Genomic DNA, 23,296 nt, shown 5'->3' on the forward strand with positions numbered 1-23,296 from the left:
TCGTATCGAGGTGAAGACATACCTTAACAATTTCAAAAATTGCATGTCTGAGTGCTCCATACACATACATTTCTTTTTTCAACTTTGGGTGACATGTTTTGTTGAATAATCAGAGGTCTGGGGACAACTGGGCAAGATTCTCTGATATCCTCAAGCGCAGTCACACTATGGATCAAAGGTAAGCCCATCTGTTATTGCTCTTGGGCAATAAGTAAGCTTCAAGAGAAGTGTACTACATGGTGCTCCATTCTTAGGAATTCCTCCTATAAAATCCTCCTGCTAAGTCACTTACATTAAAAAAAAGACATGGAAACCATGGCATATTCCACTGCATTTTAAGAGTATGTTTTAAAGTAACATAACCTAAAAGTATGACAGAGTATAGGTACCCCTAGGTGAGAATGATTCATATGTAGAAATACATAGAGATTGAGTATGAATTCATGAACAAAGCCAATGTGCAAATCTCTCTCATCCATATTTCTTTTCATTAAGCACTGAAGAGAACAGTGACATAAATACATTTGGTTAATAAAAATCAATTCATAACCCCACTATTATTTTTAATTTTATTCAATGAACACTGATATGTAGCACTTACTTTTGTCAGGCTCTGTTCTAAGTGCCCGACAATTATTAATTCAACTAATCCTTAAAACGAACTTTAGGACGTGGCAGGATGTGTTGTCAGGCACATGTATTTCACAAGGAAAATGAGAGTCAGAGAGTTAAGGCAACTTGCCAAGATCTCCTCGCTCACTTCTGACCATCATGCTCTGCTACTTGGCCTGCGCCGTAATAACAGAAGGAGCTGGAAATAAAGAATTGTGAATGCAAGGACATATTCACATGGGAATATTCTGGTTGAGTAAAATCTCTTAATCTGTCCTCAGGGTGGAGGTATATGGTACTATCACCAACCTCAGACTTAGTAAGGAAGAGAACAGAGAGTCCCAGTAATAGGAGCCCTTGCTTTGGTTTGTCTATTCTGCTCCTGTTGTTTCATTATGCAGACTGTTCTATAAAGGCAAGATGTAGTAACAAGAGATTCCTACTACCGTTCCTATTAAACCTTTCCCTGGCAAGTAGAGAGAAACTGCCACATTTTACGTTAGAATGATAAGCCTTTGGAGTTGACAAAGTGAGAATCTGCCAAGTTCTAGGCTGTGTCTGTTTGAAGTGTTTGGTGCTTCCCTTGAACTCCCCAGTTTCCTATGCCTCTGTGTTTCAGACGCCAAGGTTCATTTTCAAGTACTGCAAGGAATTTTAAACAAATATGCCGTATATGAATCACCAAAGGCTACACAGCTAATTCCTTAAAAAATGCCTTCCAACAACCGATCTTACTTTCCTTAACTAACCTTGCTCTTCCACTCCCAAGTCAAGAGAGTCTTGGTAAATTTCTAACCTGACCTGATGTTTAACCCCACATATTTATGAAGAGGAACAAAATTACAAACTGTCATGGGAACTCATTAACAAAGTACAGAGTGTTAAACTATAATTACACCAATATTTTCAAGTAGAGGGAGCTATTGCATAGGAAGAGAACAGAAAAGAACCAAAATAAAAAAAAAAATTAAAAAAGAAAGAAATAAAAAATACAGTGGTATATCAGCAGGCAATCAGCGCAGTAATATAAAAGAGCTGTCTATTTTGTCACTGGCAACCATGAATCACAACACACTTTTCATTTTGAAATATGAAACCATTACATTTTAAGTTTGACACGCTAATAAATAAGCTGTACAATTATGTCCTTCATTTAGGATGTCAGTTTTTGATGGAAAGCTTTTTTATTGGGGGGGAAGGGAAACTACATAATAGCTTATTCCCCTCGTGAAATGCACAGAAAGCAGCTAGCATTACTTCATATTAGTAATTACTCAACTTTCTTAGAGAAAACGGCAACAGTAAAATATACCAAAAGCAAATAAATGACTTCACCAGGTTGGTATGAGTGACCTCTGTAGTTTCATATAACACCAGATCAAATGGTAGTATTTTTAACCCAATAAATAGGTGAATTGGTTTTGTTAAAATAATTAGAAACATTTCAAAGGACGAGCAGCCAGGACAGAATGGAGAAGTCACGGTGAGCACTTATTTACACAAAGTCCAGTCTTCTTTAGAGCTCAGGCTAGTGTCAGGTGTGCTTGCTCACTAACATTTACTCAGGCTTAGCCCTCTAGTGATTCTAGGCACTAAATCTAATCTAGCACCACTTTTCCTGGAGGAGGAAACCCAAAGGCAGCTCCTTTGTCACTCAGGAGAAGACAAGCCACCTTTGAAGACGGCCCATAGTGTATAACCACTGCTTCATTTTTGGGGATGACTTTCCGACTGTGTGATTTCCCACACAGCTGAAGGAAGTGGCTTTACTGAGTCACAGCCATTTCCTGTCATGGTCACCACATGTAGCAGCCACCCTATGGGAAAAGCGGCTGCCACTGCCTACTGGGGTGGCTACTGTTCCCGAGGCTTTGCTGCATTTAAAAAAATGCTAAAAAGGCACGAAAAACACACACAGCCAGATTCAGGCTGCTTCTCACCAGAAAAGTCTATTTTCTGAAAATATAGTCCATAATATCATACCCATGTTATAGCCAACAAAATGTTATAAGGATATTTCTCAAAACCTCTATCCAACTCTTTGACCCCAGGCAGATTTTTAAGTCCCCATCAGTTTTTATCTCCTTTACACAAGTTTAAAATCTCTTAAGTTTTCTCGTTTTGGTAAATAACACTGCAAGGAACACTGTATTCAAGAATCAAGATGTTTTAGGCTAGGCAGCCAATAGAGGGCACTAAAGACCAATCACAAAACACAAGACACAACTTTTACTATGCAAGCCATGCTCTTCGGAAGGATATTTCCCCCTCTTTATTCAAAAGCCTTATGTCATTATATATACATATTCTAACGATATTCCATTTGATTGCTTCAACTCAACCACTGATGAAGGTTGTTCCCTACAGCTCTTTTTAAAAAAATATTATCACATGCCTATAACCAATTTAGAGCAGCCAACTTTCATCAGAATACTAGATAAGAAAGTAGATCTCACCTGAATTCTCCTCACTACTAGCTGTAAATTCCCAAGAGAACCCACCTAACTGCTGCCTCACAAGTGAATAACATCACCATACCTGTCTGAAGAACAATGGATATAAGGATCTTTGAGGTCTCTCAAAGTAATGCTAATGTTTGATATTTATTATAAACTAGAGGCCCAGTGCATGAAATTCATGCACAGGTAGGGTCCCTAGCGGCTACCAGCTGCCGGCCAGGGTCTTCCTTTGTTCCGTGCCACTGCATGGTGGTCAGCGCACATCATAGCGAGCAATCGAACTCCCGGTCAAACTCCTGAGGGGACACTTTGCATATTAGGCTTTTATATATATAGATACAGCAGGGGTCCTCAAACTTTTTAAATGGGGGGCCAGTTCACTGTCCCTCAGACCGTTGGAGGGCCGGACTATAGTTTAAAAAAAACTATGAACAAATTCCTATCCACACTGCACATATCTTATTTTAAAGTAAAAAAACAAATGTTTTCGGCGGGCCGCATGTGGCCCATGGCTGTAGTTTGAGGACCCCTGAGATACAGGATGTGTCAATGTTGGGGGAGATCCAAGCTGACAAACTGACTCCTCTCCTCCCATCCTCCCTGAGTGGTATTACCATATACCCACGTATTCACTTACTCTCCCTCACCCCTCCACTGAGTTGCTGACTAAGGCAAGTCACTTTGATCTCTCTCCTCCATCTGATCCTGTCTCTCCATTTCCACTGCCACTACCTTGATTCAGTTTCTCATTATTTCTAGCCTGTGCAACTGCTACAGCCTCCCAATAAGTCTACCTGTCTCCAATCTTGCCTCCATCAGCCTATTTTCTAGGGAGATAAAAGAATGACTTTAAAAATAAAAATGTGACCACAATTCCTCCTCTGCTTCAAACACTTCAGTGATACAGCCTTCAGGACAAGGTCCCAACTTTTTGGCAGAGAAATTACTTCAGATCTGGAGAGCAGTCTGGTCTCCTTTCGCTGTTCCCACATATATCACTGCCCACTCCCATTCGCCCCACACACTGTCTCTAAACCTAAGAAAGACCTACCAGCATAGCATTTGTCATCATACATTTTCCTTACTGCCCCTGATCCCTGGAGTAAGTTAGGTCCTCCTGCTAGATGTATTCACAGCACCTTACATTTTCCCTATGATAAAATTTTTGACATTTTACTGAAATTATTTTAACCATCTTCCCTACTAAAAATAAGCTTCATGAGAGCAAGAATAGGTTTGCTTATTTGCTGTTTTATTTCCAGGGCCTACTACAGTGCCTGCCACATAGAAGGCACTGAATAGCAGTTGAAATATCAAATGACTGAATCTATTCGGTTTCTCTCTCCTCAGTGGATGATAAACACGCCAAAGGCGTACCATCATATATGAATTACAACAATAACAGCAACGTCAACTGGGTATACTTCCTCAGCCCTTGCCAGGCCAGGCATGTTCTAAGCATCTTACTTATTTGAACCTATTTAATCCTCACACCCACATGAGGTAGGTGCCCTTATTATCCCTACTTTCCAGATGAGAAAATTAGGGCAGAGGAAAATTAAATAACTCAACCAAAGCACACAGTTGATAAATGGCAGAACCAGAATTTAACCCACTCAGTGAAGTTCCAGAGTTTATGCTCTTAGCCACTAAGGGATGTGCTCCTCTATCTTAAGGTAAGAATTTGCTAAGTGAGTGAATGAATGTAGAAAGAAGGCAAATTGCCAGAAGATAAACTTATTTCATTGCCCAAGCGTATAAAACTGAGCTCCTTAATGTGCAGCAAGCTGCATGGACAGGTAAACTTTGTTTGCCAGAGTTTTCATTTACGTTTACTTTCTCAAGAACCCATGCATTTGGTGAGCTAAGAACACCTTTACATGAACAGATACAAACATGTGACACTCATTATGCTCAAATGGATGGGATTCAAAGTTTCTGAAGCATCTGTAAAACGTATTATATGAATATTTGTGGACATTCCCACAGATCAAAGAGACCAGAGTTCACATAAACTCAAGCAGAGTGCAGGGGCGTCACCTGGGGTGGGGAGGTGGTTCCGCTGAAATGTGAGCTCTGTGAGAGGCGGAGAGCTCTAGCTATAAAGCTGCTCCAATACGAAAACTGCAAATACAGACAAGCAAGCATGGCCAGCTCGGTGCAAGGAATGCAGCAGGGAATGTTACATAAAGACCCAGACGAAATGAACAGGAAGAAAAGCGGTCACATTTGATAAAGTGGCCAGTGCATTATAAGTAAGGCATTTTTGAAAACAAGAGGCACATGAGACAGACACCACAGACTGCTCTGACATTCAACATTTATAGGCATTGGAGTACTACTCCAATGAAGAAAAACAAAAACCACAGTGTAACAATGACTTAACCATATGGATTCAAAATAAATAACAACTTTGTTTTTCTTCTTTTAAAATCTATTCTGTATCCAACACCCAAACTTTGGAAAACATTAAGTAATGTAATAGGAAGTTAAAGATCACAGCAGGAAGGTAAGGAGATAGGCCATCGTTTCTATCTCAGATAGAAATTTGTGTATAAATTACCTTACCTTTGATAACTTTGACACTCATTGTCAACTAAGTCTATTCAAATATAAAATTGGCTTATAGTGCACTCATGAGAGGAAACAAGGTTAATTGATATGGTCTTAATGCTGTGTGATTGAAGTTCTGGCTGTTGTATATATAGCTCACCACAGCCAAAATACATGTTCTCCTGTACTGCAGGAGACCTTCACCAAAGTGAAATGACTCCAGGGAATGACTAGAAAAACAGCTTTGAACAACGATGAAATACAAAGTGCTCTACAAATGAACAGGTCTCCTAACCAATGAATTCAGTGCTGTGGTGTACACTATTACGGAATTAGGCTACTAAGCTTCATTCCACAAATATTTATTCTTATGGGGAAGTATGTTTGAAAGATAATTTTATAGGATCTATACATATTAATTTCTGAATAACATAAGGTAGCTAGCTCTGTAGTATTTTATGAGAATTGTCCAAACTCAATAATTGTCAACTAAGAGAAAACTATGAAAGCAGCAAGTAACCAAATATTTTATTCATAAAGAGTGTTCTCTTAAATGTGGCCACTATTATTTGAACTAAAAAAGCATTGAGTTAAAATCTAAATAAATTAACAGTGAAGTAAATTTTCAAAATCAGATCTTGAGGAATTTACTAAAAAGGAGAATGCAGAAAAAAAAAAGCCACTAAGTTTAAATGGGAAATAGCTAACTATCCCATCCTGGAGGGAGGCAACAAAAGGAAGTGGGTATAAAGAAAGGCAAAGGAAGGGTTCCTTTACAGAGAGAGAGAGAGAGAGAGAAAGAGAGAGAGAGAGAGAGAGAGAGAGAGAGAGAGAGAGAGAGAGAGAGAGAGAGAGAGAGAGAAACGTCTTTTCTAGCAATGTCAGGCAGGAAACCGGAATCCAAAGATTTTCTTTAAAGGAAAAAATATACACAGCAGAGTCAAGATGACAGATAGTCAATCCACCAGTGGCAAAATGGGTATGGATTAGAAGTGAGGGACAAGTTTTGAGCCCCAGCTTGGGGCCAGCCTGGCTGTGTATAGTTTTATAAGTTCTTCATTTCTCTGAGTCTGTTTCCTTAATTGTAAAATGGGAAAGTTGGATACATGACATTTATAATCCATTCTACCAACTCTGAACTCTTCTAACTAAATTTGACAGAGTATCATGAGTCAAATTTGTCATTAATTTCTACCAAAACATTCACAAAACTCTATAACAAGCAGGGGATAATGAAAGCCAATTCAAAACACAGCATCAACAATGAAAAAGAGATACACTATGGGCACAAGTATGATATATTTTTGTTAGTGATATCTTTTAAGAAATTAGAAAAAGGCCACTGACACACAAATTCTAACTTTCTGGGTATTCCACCATCAAAACAGAAGATACAACAAAATATATAGGACATTGCCCTTTTCTTATGTGAGTCTTAAAACAACCTTTTTTTCCCTTTGCCATTTTTAGATAGCAAGAAAAGACATGTCAGGGACTATTAGTTGAATTAAAATCTCAAGCATAGTCTTGGTTTAAGAAAGTGGCACGTAATTAATTATACTAAAAGAGCTTCTTCTGATTTGACCAACAAGCTAAGCACTTACCCTTAGGAAAGAGAAATAAATGTATTTATAGTGAACACAAGGCAATAACTAAATGATTCTAATGAATTATGAGAAAGCTATCTCATCAGAACCTAACCCCATTTTTAACTATTTTATAATATAGCCAAGTATTATACTAATCATACCAAGAACCACATCATCATGTTCAAAGTAAGTACCCACAAAATACATTCAGTGCACTCAAGATAGATTAAACTGATATGGTTCCTGGCTCCTTGTGTCTTATTACTTCCTAAATACTATTAGGCATTAAGAATAGATTTTTCCACTCATCACACATACAGCTAAATAGTCCCTAAGCAGCACAGTATGCACAATAAGTAAGGCAATTAAAAGTTCAGTGGAAGAGAAGAGGACAGAGAAGACTGCAAAAAGATCAAACTATATTCTAAAGCAGAAAAAAATACATAAGCTTGCAGGTAATTTTACTCTTTACTAAAGGCCCGATGCACGAAATTCATACAAGAATAGGCCTTCCTTCCCCCGGCTGCCCACACCGGCTTCCCTCTGGCACCCAGGACCCGGGCTTCCCTCCAGCCACTGGCAGGCACCTGGGACCTGGACTTCCCTCACAGCCTCGGCTTGGTCTGAAAGGATGTCTGGTCTAATTAGCATATTATGCTTTTATTATTATAGACTAGAGGCCTGGTGGATGAAATTCGTGCATGGGCGGGGGGGTGGGGGGTCCCCCTCATCCCAGCCTACACCCTCTCCAATCCAGGACCCCTCTCACAATCCGGGACCGCTGACACCTGCTTGCCTGCCTGGTCCCCCTTAACTGCCCTCCTTGCCAGCCAGCCTGTTCACCCCTAACCACCACTGCCTGTCTGCCTGATCACACCTAACTGCCCCCCTGCCAGCCTGATCACCCCTAACCACCTCTGCCTGCCGACCTGATGGCCCCTAACTGCCCCCTCTGCCAGCCTGGTCACCCCCATCTGCTCCCCCTGCTGGCCTGGTCACCCCCAACTGTCACCAGTGCTGGCCTGGTTTTCCCTTACTGCCCCCACTGCCAGCCTGGTCACCCCCAACTCCACCCCCCGCCCGCCACCGGCCTGGTCACTCCCAACTGCCCCCCCCCCCTGCCAGCCTGGTCACCCATGCAGTCTGCTGTTCAGTTGTTTGGTTGTCCCTCACTAACCCCTCTGCCAGCCTTGTCGCCCCACGCAGCATGCTGTTCGGTCATCCGTTCGACTGTTTTGGTTGTGATGGCCCCTGGCTTTTTATATATTAGGATAGATTAGTACTTTAAAAATCTACTTTAAGCACCATAATATTCAAAATGGTTCAAGTGGGAGTCCTATCTTAAAGACTTTTTAAAGACTGTTGCTTTCTCTTATCCCCTTATTGTATCATACTAGATATTCTTCTTGGATATTACATATGTTCCTTGGATATTTCATCTCTTGAAAAATGTATGTTATGCTGTAATTGTTTACACATTTACCATTCATCCCTGGCCAAGGACTTTCACTAGTTGTAAGGAAAACAAAAACAAATCATACAACTGTCTTTTATCTAAAAATCTCATTATCTGGCTGAAATGGCTGGGGTTCCACCAGGCAAACAGTAGTATAAAAGTGCAAAGTCACACCCTCTATTAAAATTACATTAGTTGAAATTTGAATAATACTTAACACTATGAAACTATACACTTAAAAATGGTTGTGATAACTTTTGTTATGTATATTTTACAAAAAAATTTTAAAGTAGAAAATGAATTTATAAATAAGAAATATCCCAGCCAGGCTGGTGTGGCTCAATGATTGAGCAACAAACCATGAACCAAGAGGTCACCAGTTTGATTCCCGGTCAGGGCACATGCTCGGATTGCAGACTCAATCCCGAATAGGGGGTGTGCAAAAGGCAGCTGATTGAGATATTTATCTATGATCAATGTTTCTATCGCTCTATCTCTCTCTCTTTCCCTTTCTCTAAAAATCACTAACAAACGTATTTTAGAAAAAAGAAATATCTCAAAATCTTCCAGAAAAAAATACCAAACGTCAAGTTGAAAGTTATTATGATGCAGAGGAAGTACAGACACATAAAACTTTTAAAAGCTTTTTTAATAGTAGTTTTGGAATTCATTTTAATATTCTAAAGAAATCATTCTCAACCTATAAGCTTTCAAATACCAGCTGAGTGACATTGTTCAGGTCATTTAATTTCTAAGACTTGGGGTTCTCCTTTCTAAGTGGAAATAACAACAGTACAGATTTCATAGAGCTACTGAAAACATTACATGAGAGAGGGCATGTGAAGACCTTAGCAAGCTCATAGAAATCACTTCATAAGTGCTGTTGCTATTATTATTATTACTAGGAAGATGATGATGGAAAAGAAGTTAGTAGGATAAATGGGTTTGAGGAGTTGACACTTACAATCTCATTTACTGCCTTCTAAATTTACCTGAGCACGTGTGATGTAGGCCAGCAGTGCTACCAATTGCCAAACCATTCATGATGTTACACTTACATGTTTAAGACATGAAAACAAAAGGGTTGGCCCTGTACTTCGGCTATGCAGACCTCTACACCGGAACAGCGCCTCAGAGCAGCCTGGGGTCCTCAGTCCTCCTTCCCGCTGAAAGCAGACACTGAGACGGGAGCCCCCTCTAGGCTGAGAGGCTCTCTGATAACCAGTGCCACATGAAGGACACAGGATGCCCTTCATTCCTCAGAAAAGATTCGGCAATATTTTTTTAATCCTCGAAAGGGCAACCAATACTCTTGCTATGTAACACTCAACATGTGGAATAAAACCTGGACATCTTGAGACTGTGCAGGAAAAAGGCCAAGGAGTTCCTGCTGCGAAATCCAAGGTAGAACACACCCAGTTCCTACTCTCGAGCAATGAAAAAGCCAGCAGGTCTCTAAAGAGCTTTGTCCGCAGGAGAGGAGTAAAGGCACGGGCTGTAAGGATTCAGGGATACTCTGAATTAATCTTTTGGGACTGAAATAAGTATGTCTCTCTGGAAAGACAAATGAAAATTTTTATCACCTTTCACTTGAGCCATAATTATGAAGGACCAGTGTTGTTTCTGGTCTAAAGACTGTACTTTCCCACTTCTTGACTAGGAGCCCAGCTCCACTAGTGACTAATTGGGTGATTCTGAGCAAATTCTTTAACCTCTTGTCATCAGTTTCTTCATCCATAAAATGAGGATGACTGTAGGACCTACCTCATGGGATTGCAGAAATGATTAAATCAATACCCCCACCTCAGGCTTTCAACAATGCCTGACACAGAGTAAACAGTACATAATAACTGGCTATTATTACCATGGGAAATGGTAGTCATGTTTTCCATATAAAATATGATAAATATTAGAACACAACATTTCTCAAAGGATTTTTCATTAAAAGGAGTAACACTTAAAACTTTAGATCAGGGGTCCTCAAACTACAGCCCGCCGGGTGTCGGGTGTTTTTGCCGCCACTGCCTGTTGCTTAGCAGCCGACTCCTCCCGGCCGGCAGTGCACATGTGTGGAATGTGCACCGCACTCTCTGACTCCCCTCCTTCTCTCTGTCTCTAGACTCCTCCTCTCAGTCTCAGGTGTGATCGGATGAGTCACGAGCTTGCCTGTGCAGAGCCTGCTGCTGCCTGAGGACCGAGGTAAGAACAAGTTAGTATTTATTTTTTTTTTGAAGTTAGGAGGTCTATTTTTTATTTTGCAGTCAGTAGGGCCTTTTTTTTTTTTTGAAGTTAGGAGAGGCTTTTCTTTGAAGTTAGGAGAGTCTTTTTTTTTTGAAGTTGGTTAGTTGGTTGGGGAGGGTTTCTAGGGGGGTTGCATCACAGTGATAACGCAAATGGTCAGTGCTCAGTGTTATCGCATGGGGGCCCTAAACTGGTAATCTGCCTAGGGCCCTATGGGAACTTAATCCAGCTCTGCAGAGAGCCAAGGAGTAGAAACCCCAATTTAATTGACAGTAAGTGCATTTATATTTTGATTGCTATTCAGTTGTGTATGATGTTGTATGTTGTGTGCTGTGTAAGCCCCAATTCACACTGTTGCGATCTCTGTGCAGTGCGAGTTCAGCCATATGCTTGTATGGCTGAACTTGCATTAGATTCAGAAGAAAAAAGTCATACATGCCTTCTTTTTTCCTGCAGTGGAATCTGATTGCATGGGTCTTCTCACCCATGCAATCAGATTCCTGTGCGAGTTCACAGATCACAGTGCGGTTCGCACAGGGTAGTGTGAACTGGAAAGGTGGTGGAGGAACCGGCTCTGTAATCGTGCCGGTTCCTGCACCGCACCAGTGTGAGCCTGAGGTAAAAGTGGAGTTCCACCAATATGGGCACTGGTGAGGCTGAAATGCTGTGGACTTGGAAGGCTGCATTGATGGACACTGATCAGATTGCATTGATGGGCACTGATCAAACTGCATTGATGGGCAGTGCAGTCTGTATGTCTCTGTGTGGGCAAAGTTATTGTTGGTATATTGTTTTTGTAGCGCTGTATATAACTTTACTTGTTCTTCATTTTAAATATTGTATTTGTTCCCGTTTTGTTTTTTTACTTCAAAATAAGATATGTGCAGTGTGCATAGGAATTTGTTCATAGTTTTTTTTTAAACTATAGTCCGGCCCTCCAAGGGTCTGAGGGACAGTGAACTGGCCCCGTTTAAAAAGTCTGAGGACCCCTGCTTTAGATAGATATTAAACAGCTCACGGTCACTAAAGAAAATAAAGAACATGAAATTGGGATCAAATTACCAATACCAGGAAATTCCTGTGTCTGGAATGTCTACTACCTGCTTGTCCACAAAGCATGCCTCAATTCCCCATGAGTCTCCTGACAACCACCACAGGCTCTCTTAGTCTTACTCCCACCATTGCTAATACCATAGTGCAGCGGTTCTCAACCTGTGGGCCGCGACCCCTTTGGGGGTCGAACGATCCTTTCACAGGGGTCGCCTAAGACCATTGGAAAACACATATATAATTACATATTGATTTTGTGATTAATCACTATGCTTTAATTATGTTCAATTTGTAACAATAAAAATACATCCTGCATATCAGATATTTACATTACGATTCATAACAGTAGCAAAATTACAGTTATGAAGTAGCAACGAAAGTAATTTTATGGTTGGGGGTCACCACAACATGAGGAACTGTATTAAAGGGTCGCGGCATTAGGAAGGTTGGGAACCACTGCCATAGTGTATTGCATAGAGTTGTTCCCATGTCTGTATTCTTTATTCTCTTTTAACATATGTTTATTTGTCCACTATCTCTCTATTCCCAATGAAATTTAAACTCCATGAGGACATGTAGTCTTTTGGCTATTTTTGCTCACTGCTATAGCCCCTGTGTCTGGACTAGTGCCTGGCACAGAATATCCTCCCTATACATCTGTTAAATGAAAGATCGCTACACGGAACATATCTCTTCATCTTTATATCCCTCATACTAGTTCACATTAAGTAAACAATTTTGTTTTGGAGAGAATTAATAACATTTATAGCAAGTCTGTGCTCAGATTCGACCTTTGAAAATCTTCATCATCAGTTTTCAGTAGAGTAACACATTTTATGCCTACAAAAAAATATGGGTGTTTATATACATCTTTTATTTAGCCTTCACAACTTTCCAGGCAAATATTATTTTCACTTTAGCATTTATTATTTTAGTAAACTGAGAATAAGAAAGACTGACAAGCCTGTTCAAAGTCCTAAGTAGGGTGTCAGAGCTAGAATGCAAATCCTAGTCCTTTCTGGCTTGTAAGCTAGTGCTCATAACCATACTATATGTTCACAGTAGCACACTGGTGATTACAATAGCTGATTAAACGCAAATACAAGAGCGGGCAGGCGAAAGGGGACCATGAGCTCTAAAAGTGGTGTGGTAAAGATCAGGTAACCTATGCCCTTTCTGGAATCATTACCAAATCAGGCCTTAGGTACCAGAAGGGGGCAGTGACACTTTGCTGGTCCTCACTGGGAAGAGCATCGTTTCTCTGAATCACTGCCCAGCTCCAGTTGACACCCACAAGCAGGGGCAGAGCAATACAAACCACCACACCATGGGAAACAGACTTAAAACCTGCTCGTGGGTTTAATTCAATCTTCCTAGCATACTCTAGGAAAGGCGATGACTTTTATCGACTAGCATGGTTTTTAACACGGACATGAGACTGAAGTGGGAACTTCCAAAACACGCCCACACCTAGAGGTAGGGGAAGAGCGGTGATGAAACAGCTCTGGAGGCTGAGTTCCTTCGTTAGACCAATCCTTTTAAATATATATATATTACTCTATTTTTAATTACATGGGAGACACAGATACATAGCCAGACTGAGAGCTACGGATTTCCTGGGAAACCTTGAGCATTTCTCAGGAGATCTGCAATTATCAGGTGTTGCAGTATATCTAAGCATCTCCACGTCTATATTTTAGCTCCCCATGGTTTTATGAATACTAATATGTACAGTTTTGGCCATTTCTGAAATACTCACTAAAGGGAACACAGCGGATATTTCATGTTGAATATCTCCTCCTTGGCAATGCCTCCTACTGTGAAGCAACACTGTTCACAGGAGAGCTTACCCGATGGCAAGCACCACCCAGCTGACGAGCAGTTGCTGCCTGCCCTCTACATTCTCTCTCCTCCATTAGACACAAGGGGATTTTCTGCAGCTTCGTGTTCCAGAAAAGCCATGAAATTCCCGCAAAGTTCAGCATCAGGCCTGACTTAAGATCTCTGAGGCCTCCTACTAACTCCATCCTCCTGCAGCTGCCTCGCTCGGGCAAGCGTTTGATCTGTGCGATCTGGGTTTCAAGCTGATACACACACAGCCTCTTTGATCTCTTATTAAGTGGCTTCTGGTCTCCTGATGCCTTTAGTCCTGCTGCAGGAAAGTTCTGGGAAGTCAGCCATCATCCCGAGCACACTACATATTCCACACACCAGGAGCGGCCTCCCTTCATTCACCGACTTTGCAGGCTTGAAAAGCGATCTTTAAGCCATGAGAGAATTTCCCCAGTAGCCACAATCAATCCACTCCATGAACACATCACTAATAATTATTTTTCAAATGAAACAGCTTAAAATGATTTAAAGGATACAGAATTTTCCCATAGAGGGAAAGAAAGCAAATCCCCTGTGAAAAGAAATCTTCGGCCCAGTTGGCACTGGAGCTTACAGTACTTTGATGTTAATAAAAATAAATGTGGACAGGAATAAGGGATGGGCAAAGAGTAGTCTTTATCAGTTCCCCTAAGTTCTGTTAAGCAAGAGTGACCTTTAAATGCAGCTGTGTGATTTGTTCAACAGTAGCTATGTATTTGCAAGAACATGGACACTACCATTACTAATAGACTGACTACATTTTGCTTTGTACCAAGATCTTAATGCTACATGAAGAATTGGACTCCTTAAAAAAAGAAAAAGATACTGGTGGCCATGTTATGAGATACCATGAGCATTAAAGTGGAACTTGTAATACTTTACTATCCTCTATATGTTAGATTCTGGACATAGTATAGGTTTGTATCTGACTTTTTAGTAATGCTAATATATGTACCGTACAGTTGAACCTTGAATAACACGGGTTTGAACTGTGTAGGTCCACTTATTCATGGAATATTTTTCAAGAAGTATTTTAAATGTATTTTCTCTTTTTTTGTAATTTTCTTAATAACATTTTATTTTCTCTAGGTAATTTTAAGAATACAGTATAGGCCGGCCAGTATGGCTCAGTGGTTGAGCATCAACCTATGAATCGGGAGGTCATGCTTCAATTCCCGGTCAGGCACATTCCCGGGTTGCGGGCTCGATCCCCAGTGTGGGGTGTGCAGGAGGCGAGGTAGCCAGTTGATGATTCTCTCTCCTCATTGATGTTTTTATCTCGTCCTCCCTCTCCCCTCTCTGAAATCAATAAAAATATATTTTTTTAAAAGAATACAGTATGTTAGACATATAACATGAAATGTGTATTAATTAACTATCTTATCAGCAAGGCTTCTGATCAACAGTAGGTTATTAGTAGTTGCATTTTGGGGGAGTCAAAAGTTATATATGCATTTTTGGCTGTGCAGGGTCAATGTACCTAATCCCCAACTTGTTCAAGGATCAATTGTACTACTATATGTTAAAATTATGTTAAATCTATCAAATTCTATAGCCTGAATTCTGTAAACTAATCAGCTAATACAAACATAAAGACTGGGCTTCTGCAAGTTACCGAATATTACATACTGATGGTAGCATTCATGCAAATTCTCCCAGCATTCAACTCTGGTAGTGAAAATTAAAATCTTTCCTTTCTTCCACCTTTAAACTCAATTTTCTGATAAACACAATTAAAACTGGTGGAAGAAATATGAGTAGACTTCTGGACAAGTAGTTTATGTGCTTTTAGTTACAAAGGTCAATAAATTAATTACTGCCAATATAAAATGAAAAAAAATTGATAGTTATATATTGCTATGCTTTAATCTGTCCATATCATGGAAGACCATTAGCAAATTCATGAATCATACACCTGCTTGCATTTTATTTTCCAAGAGAATTATCTGAATAAAGAAATGACTACATAAGAAGGCATCCATTTTAAATGGTCTAAATACATGTGAATCTCACAGTTATGTTCCAGCAATTTGGTAAATCTATACCAAAATTTAAAAGATATATGCTCTTGCCAGGCCAGTGTTGCTAAGTGGTTGAGCATGGACCTATGAACCAGGAGGTTTGATTCCCGATCAGGGCACATGCCCGGTTTGCACATTCTATCCCCAGTAGAGGGGCATGCAGAAGGCAGCTGATCAATGATTCTCTCTCATCATTGATGTTTCTATCACTCCCTCCCTCTTCTTTTCTCTCTGAAATCAATAAAAATACATTTTAAAAAATAAAAGATGTATGCTCTTTTCAAAAAAGAAAAAGAGAGAGAGAACTCATGAACATGGACAACAGTGTGAATGCAGGGGTGGGTGAAGGTGAAAGAGGGCATAGAGGGAAGTAAGTGGTGATGGAAAAAATTAAATTCAATTTTTTAAAGAGAGAGAGAGAGAAATGCTCATTGATTTCTTTCTTTCTTTCATTTTTTTTTTTGAGAGAGAAATAAAAACATCAATGAGAGAGAAATATCAACATCAAACAATCGGCTGCCTCCTGCATGCTCCCTACTGGGGATTGAGCCTGAAACCCAGGCATGTGCTCTGACCAGGAATCGAACATGTGACCTCTTGGTGCATGGGTTGATGCTCAATAACGAAGCCACACTGGCTGGGCAAGAGATGCTCTTTTGATAAGCAATTACACTTCCAGGAATTTGTCACAAGATACTATTCCCACCTTTTTACAAGAGTATGACAAGGATATCCACTAGAACCCCATTTAAGATATTCACCAACTGGAGATTGGTTAAATAAATTATTGTACATTGACAATATTATACTATGCAGTCATTAAAAAGAACTAGGTCCCCAATAAATTTAGTAAAATAAAATTTTTTAAAAAGAAATAGATAGTTCTATAAATACCAAAATGAAAGAACATATAATTGAGGAAAAAAGCAACATGCTTAAAATGTTTATGACATATTCCATTTACATATAAAAAATATTAGCAACCAAAAACTATTACTGAGCCAACCATGTATGTATAAAATATCCTGGGAGAATAAACAAGAAAATCAGGAGTTTTATCTGGAATACGTGAAGATTATGGTCAAAGATAGAATCACTTGTCATGGGATACCTTTAAATTTTTATGCCACATATATGTATTACTTATCTTTAAAACATTTCTAATGTTTTCAAAAACTCATTCTGTTGCACATAAGAAAAACATCAATTTAAAGATATATACATGAAATTTATACAGTCCCTTCTTACACCTTTTAAGTCTTTTGTGAAAAGAATCCCATCTAATACTAGTAGAGTTGGTAGCCAGGCAAAACTGCATACTGTTTTTCTCACAAGTACTAAGGCATACCATATCCAAGACAAATACTATTTGAGTTCTATAACCCATTTCTTCTATTAAGAAAAGTTAATCACTTAATTTCTATCAGGATGAATACTTTCACTATTCTTTTCAATGAATCATCATTTGCCCATGGTCTTTCAAACAACTTTTTAAAGCATTACTAACAGTTTACGTATGAATCACCTCTCAATGGCTGTGCTATTATGCTCTCTATTTTTTATCTCTCTCAGTATCTGAGGTAAACCCAAAGTCTTTCAAAAATATCTGTCCTGACAAACACTGAATCTGTCCATATCAGAAGGGGAGAAAAATGAGGCATGGGATGTGGGAGGGAGAACTATTGGTTAATAAATTTTACCTTCTAAATCATTAAAATTCAAAAGTATTAAGAATGGCAATATCATGGCTAATGTTCAAAAATTGGCTAATGTCAAACATGTCTAGTGATTTATAATCATGAGGGGTTATTCAAAGTTCAACATAAATCAAAACATCAGAATATATCCACTTGCCATGTTTAATTTATAAGGTCAACTGAAGGTAAAATCCACATACATAGTTCTAAATGTATTTCAAGCTTTTTGGTAGATTTAAAAAATTATAGATTCTCAGAATACAATAATTGCTTCATTATTGAACATTAACCCACAACAAATTACTTGCACTAACTTAGGATTCTTACATTTGTAATTACTTTTGTTTGAAACAATAAACATTAGTTCTTACACAATGCACATGAACACTCTATATTAATTTTTAATACTAAACTTTCATATAAGATTAAGAATATTAGCTAGTGGTTTGTCTTGAAGACATAAAAATTTTTTCAAGCTGGAAAAATAGAAAGATCTGCTGTGATAAATTAATTACAGGGATCCCTGGTAATAAAATGCACATGGAAGTAACCCGCATAAGAAACGAAGCAATAGAGTGTGGTGGTTAAAAGCATAGACTCTGGGGTCAGCTTTAGCTCAAGCGGTTACTTCGGATTCTGCTTGTTGCAGACACATAAAAGCATAGACTCTGGGAGCCAACTGTTTGAGTTAAATTCTAGTTCTGCCACATACTAGCTGTGTGAACTTGAACAGGTTACTTAACCTCTCTGTGCTTCTAGTTCCTCAATTCTAAAATGAGGATGATAATAGTGTGAACGTCCTATGGTTCTTGGGAGGAATACATAAAGCAATTAAAACAGTGCCTAGCAAGTAGTAAACATTCAATAAATGTTAGCTATTACTAATTAATTTGTATTAATTTTATTTGTATATTAGGATTAATATTAGTATGAGCATTAGTAATATTCCAAGAAATAAAGACATTACACATAGATATTAGGGAATTAAGACAAAAATAACTAGGGTACAATATGTAAGCCACACCTAGAAATTGGCAAGAAACTATGCTACAAAAATGTATAACCAAATTTCTGAAGTGTTTAATGATGCTTAGAGAGTACATAGCTGGCCACAATACTCATATTTTCAACAAATTATGCACATTGCTGTTTTCCACGACACAATCCTATACAGCATGATGTTACAGTGACCAATCAATGACTCTTCTAATATGGTACATATACAGGACAGGATCTTCACTAGCCACTACATGGAGTAGTGCTGAAGAATATTTGAAATTAACAAACATTCTGCTTCATTCAAATAATAGCCAACAGAGCTTTACCCTAAAATATAATGAGAAGACTTATGACCTGAATCATATGTACTGTCTTCCTTGTTGCTGTCTCCTTTTCTTTTGCTCCAATCTATTTAAAATGCTTTTCATGAAAGTGAATTTCCACACTTTGCTCTTTGGCCATATGACTGAACTACAGAACTGTTTAGTAGATTCAGCTCCTTCATTTCATAAGACATGCTTCTTTTCTCTACTCGGCTACACAACTTCCACCAATAGTTAATCACGGAATCACCTGTCCAGACAGCTACCTCATATTCCCATGGCCAACTCAAGATCCTTTATCGGCTCACTCATCTTTTCCTAAGGTTTGGCTCAATTTATGTAAATTTACTTTAATTTCTGGCCAATAATCCACAATGGGATAATTTACATATGGCTCATCAAGAGTTGGCTGCATTTTAAAATGCAATTTTACAATTAAATGTAGACTTCTCTAAACAAAGACATCTAACATTAATTTTCCTAATCTCACTAAACAGTTGAACATTGATAGAGTACATATATAGTGTAATAGGGCTCCATTTGAGAAAAATATAAAAAAATTTTGTCTTTATTTTTAATTGGATCATTATTAATAATATCATATTCATATTTGCATAATATAACATTTTTACTTCTTTACACATTAATTTATTTAACCCACAACAATCCTTTGAGGTAGACACTATTATCCCTATTTTATAGATGAAGAAATTGCATAAGCATCCATGAAATAGATATTGTATACAATTTTGTCAAGCTCTTGAGGAATTCCTTATTAGTTCTAAAGAAATGTGGTTAACTAAATATTCAAAGGTAATTTTTCAACCTCTTCAATACTGCTAATGCAGGCCCTTTACAACCTAGAAGCTCTCCCACTTTACTAACACTTTCTCCGATGGCCAAGATGTTTCTACCATACTTCTTATTCTAAATATGCTAAGCCTGAGGGTGGGGGTGAGGATGGGGGGGTTGCACTGATCCTACTCACCTACCTAATATATTCATACTACTAGAGGCACAAAAATTTGTGCACTCGGGGGTAGGGGGTCCCTCAGCCTGGCCTGTGCCCTCTCGCAGTCTGGGACCCCTCGGGGGTGACCACTTGCTGGCTTAGGCCTGCTCCCCGGGGAATTGGGCCTAAGCTGGCAGTCAGACATCCCTCTGGCAGCCCGACAGCCCTCGGGGGATGTCCACTTGCCAGCGGGGAGCAGACCTAAGCTGCAGTCAGACATCCTTAGCGCTGCTGAGGAGGCAGGAGGGGCTCCCACCACCACTGCTGTACTGGCAGCCACCAGCCTGGCTTGTGGCTGAGCAGAGCTCCCCCATGTGGGAGCGCACTGACCACCAGAGGGCAGCTCCTGCATTGAGCGTCTGCCCCCTGGTGGTCAGTGTGTGTCATAGTGACCAGTCATTCCCAGTTGTTCTGCTGTTAGGGTCAGTTTGCATATTACCCTTTTACTATATAGGATAGAGGCCTGGTGCATGGGTGGGGGCCAGCTGGTTTGCCCTGAAGGGTGTCCCGGATCAGGGTAGGGGTCCTGCTTGGGTGCCTGGCCAGCCTGGATGAGGGGCTGATGGCTGTTTGCAGCTGGTCACACCCCCTTCAGGGTGGGGGTCCCCACTGGGGTGCCTGGCCAGTCTGGGTGAGGGGCTGAGGACCTTTTTCAGGCTGGCGGGCGACTGAAGCTCCCAGACTCTTTTTTTTCTTTTCTTTTTATTTTTATTCTGGGATTTATTTACCTTCTATAGCTGTCACTGGAGCTGAGAGCCGGCTCCAGCTCTGAGGCCATGGCTGGCTGAAAGCAGGTATCTGGGTTTGTTTAGATTATATAATTGAAACTCTGTTGCCATCACTGGCGCTCTAAGCTCTGAGGCCCCGGCTGGCTGAAAGCAGGTATCTGGGGTTTGTTTAGCTTCTATAATTGCAACATTGTTGCTTCCGGAGCTCAGAGCTGGGCCGCGGTAGGTGGGGAACCTTGGCTTCCTCCATCACATGAGCAAGCAAGCCTCATGTTTGCTTCAGCTGCGTGGCTGCTGGCCGCTATCTTTGTTGGCAGTTAATTTGCATATCCTGCTGATTAGCCAATGGGAAGCCTAGTGGAGGTATGGTTAATTACCATGTTTGTCTACTATTAGATAGGACTAGAGGCACGGTGCACAAAAATTTGTGCACTCGGGGGGGAGGGGGGTCCCTCAGCCCGGCCTGTGCCCTCTCGCAGTCTAGGACCCCTCGGGAGATAACGACCTTCTGCTTAGGCCTGCTCCTGGGTGGCAGAGGGCAGGCCCAATCCCTAGGTGCAGCCCCTGGTCGGGCTCAGAGCAGGGCTGATTGGGGAGTTTGGGCGCCACCCCCTGTCATGCAGACAGCAGGGCAGATCGGGAGGTTGCGATGCCACCCTCAGTCATGATCAGGGTAGGGCCGATTGGGGGGTGGGGGCACCGCCCCCTGTCACACTGAAGGCAGGGTCGATGGGGAGGTTGCGGCGCCACCCCCTGTCACGCACAGAGCAGGGCCAATCAGGGGGGTTGGGGCTCCATACCCTGTCACGCACAGAGCAGGGTCAATCAGGGGGCTGGGGAGCTCCCCCCTGTCATGCACAGAGCAGGGCCGATCAGGGGGTTGAGGAGCTCCCCCCTGTCACTCACAGAGTAGGACCGATAGGGGAGTTGGGGCATTGCCTCCTGTCACACTTAGGGCAGGGCGGATTAGGGCGTTGGGGCGCCGCCCTCTATCACCCACAGAGCAGGGCCGATCAGGTGGTTGGGGCGCTGCCACTGTCACACTCAGGGCAGGGCCGATGGGGATGTTATGGCTCGACCCTGTCACACACAGAGCAGGGCCCGTGGGGGGGGGGGGGGTTGGGGCGCTGCACCCTGTCACACACAGAGCAGGGCTGATCAGGGGGTTGAGGCGCCACACCCTGTTACACACAGAGCCACAGGGCGATCAGGGGGTTGGGGAGCTCCCCTGTATCAGGCACAGAGCAGGGCTGATCAGGAGGTTGGGGCACCTTCCCCTGTCACGAACAGAGCAGGGCGGATAGGCCCCGCCCCCTGTCACACACAGAGCCACAGGGCGATCAGGGGGTTTGGGCGCTGCCCCCTGTCATGCTGATCCCGGTGCCGGGAGGCCTCTCGGCTCCGCTGATCCCGGTGCCGGGAGGCATATTACCCTTTTACTATATAGGATAGAAGCCTGGTGCATGGGTGGGGCTGGCTGGTTTGCCCTGAAGGGTGTTCTGGATCAGGGTGGGGGTCCCCACTGGGGTGCCTGGCCAGCCTGGGTGAGGGGATGATGGCTGTTTGCAGCTGGTCACACACCCTTCAGGGTGGGGGTCCCCACTGGGGTGCCTGGCCAGTCTGGGTGAGGGGCTGAGGGCTGTTTTCAGTCCGACTGAAGCTCCCAACTGCTCCTTTTTTTCTTTTCTTTTTTTTATTCTGGGCCAGGTTTAGCTTTGGCTCCAGCTCTGAGGCCTCTGCTGCTGAAAGAAGGTATCTGGTTTGTTTTGGTTCTATAATCGAAACAATGTATAACTACAGCTCTGAGATCCTCGGCTCGGCTCGCTGAAAGCAGGTGTCTGGGGTTTTGTTTAGCTTCTATATTTGTTACAATGTTTCTTAAACTGCAGGCTCAGAGGCTGGCAAGGCAGGCGGGGAACGTTGGTTTCCTCCGTTACTGAAGCAAGCAAGCCTCATGTTAGTTTCAAGCTGCCTGGCTGGCAGTTAATTTGCATACCTCGCTGATTAGCCAATGGGAAGGGTAGTGGTCGTACGCCAATTACCATGTTTCTCTTTTATTAGATAGGATGGGATGCATCAAACACAGTAATAACCAGGAACATGGCCTTTCATGGCTTTTGCTAAACCTTCACCTGGTCTTGCAAAAAATATTTTCAAACTTTAGAATTTATTACCTAATTACAACAAGAGATGGTATAACCAATTAATTAAGTTGCCCCAAATCAAATTTTATTTTAAAATTTTTAACATTGATTTTAGAGAGAGGAAGGGAGAGGGATAGAGAGATAGAAACATTGATGAGAGAGAAACATCATCGATTGGCTGCCTCTTGCATGACCCCTACTGGGGATCAAGGCCGCTAACCTGGGCATGTACCCTGATCAGGAATCAAACCAGTGACTTCCTGATTCATGGGTTGATGCTCAGCCACTGAGCTACACCTGTCAGGCTCCAAATTTTAAATTGTGTTTACGTGTTATCTAAATGTTATAGTGGAGTCCTGGTGTGGCTCAGTTGGTTGGGTGTTGTCCCATGTACCAAAAGGTTGCCAGTTCAACTCCTGGTCGGGGCACATGCCAGGATTGTGGGCTTGATCCCTGGTAGGGGGAGTGCAGGAGGCAGCCAATTGATGTTGCACTCTCACATTAATGTCTCACTCTCTCTCTTACTCTCTCTAAAATCAA

The 23,296-nt window shown here is 41.3% G+C and overlaps 1 protein-coding gene across 14 annotated transcripts in view; it reads right to left on the reverse strand.

Annotated features, from left to right (window-relative positions):
* PATJ (PATJ crumbs cell polarity complex component) overlaps positions 1-23,296 on the reverse strand; it is a 305,718-nt gene that overhangs the window by 195,670 nt on the left and 86,752 nt on the right. The gene's annotated exons all lie outside the window — the stretch shown is intronic.

Source organism: Myotis daubentonii, chromosome 3 (genome assembly GCF_963259705.1).
Source record: "Myotis daubentonii chromosome 3, mMyoDau2.1, whole genome shotgun sequence".
Classification (NCBI taxonomy): Eukaryota; Metazoa; Chordata; class Mammalia; order Chiroptera; family Vespertilionidae; genus Myotis; species Myotis daubentonii.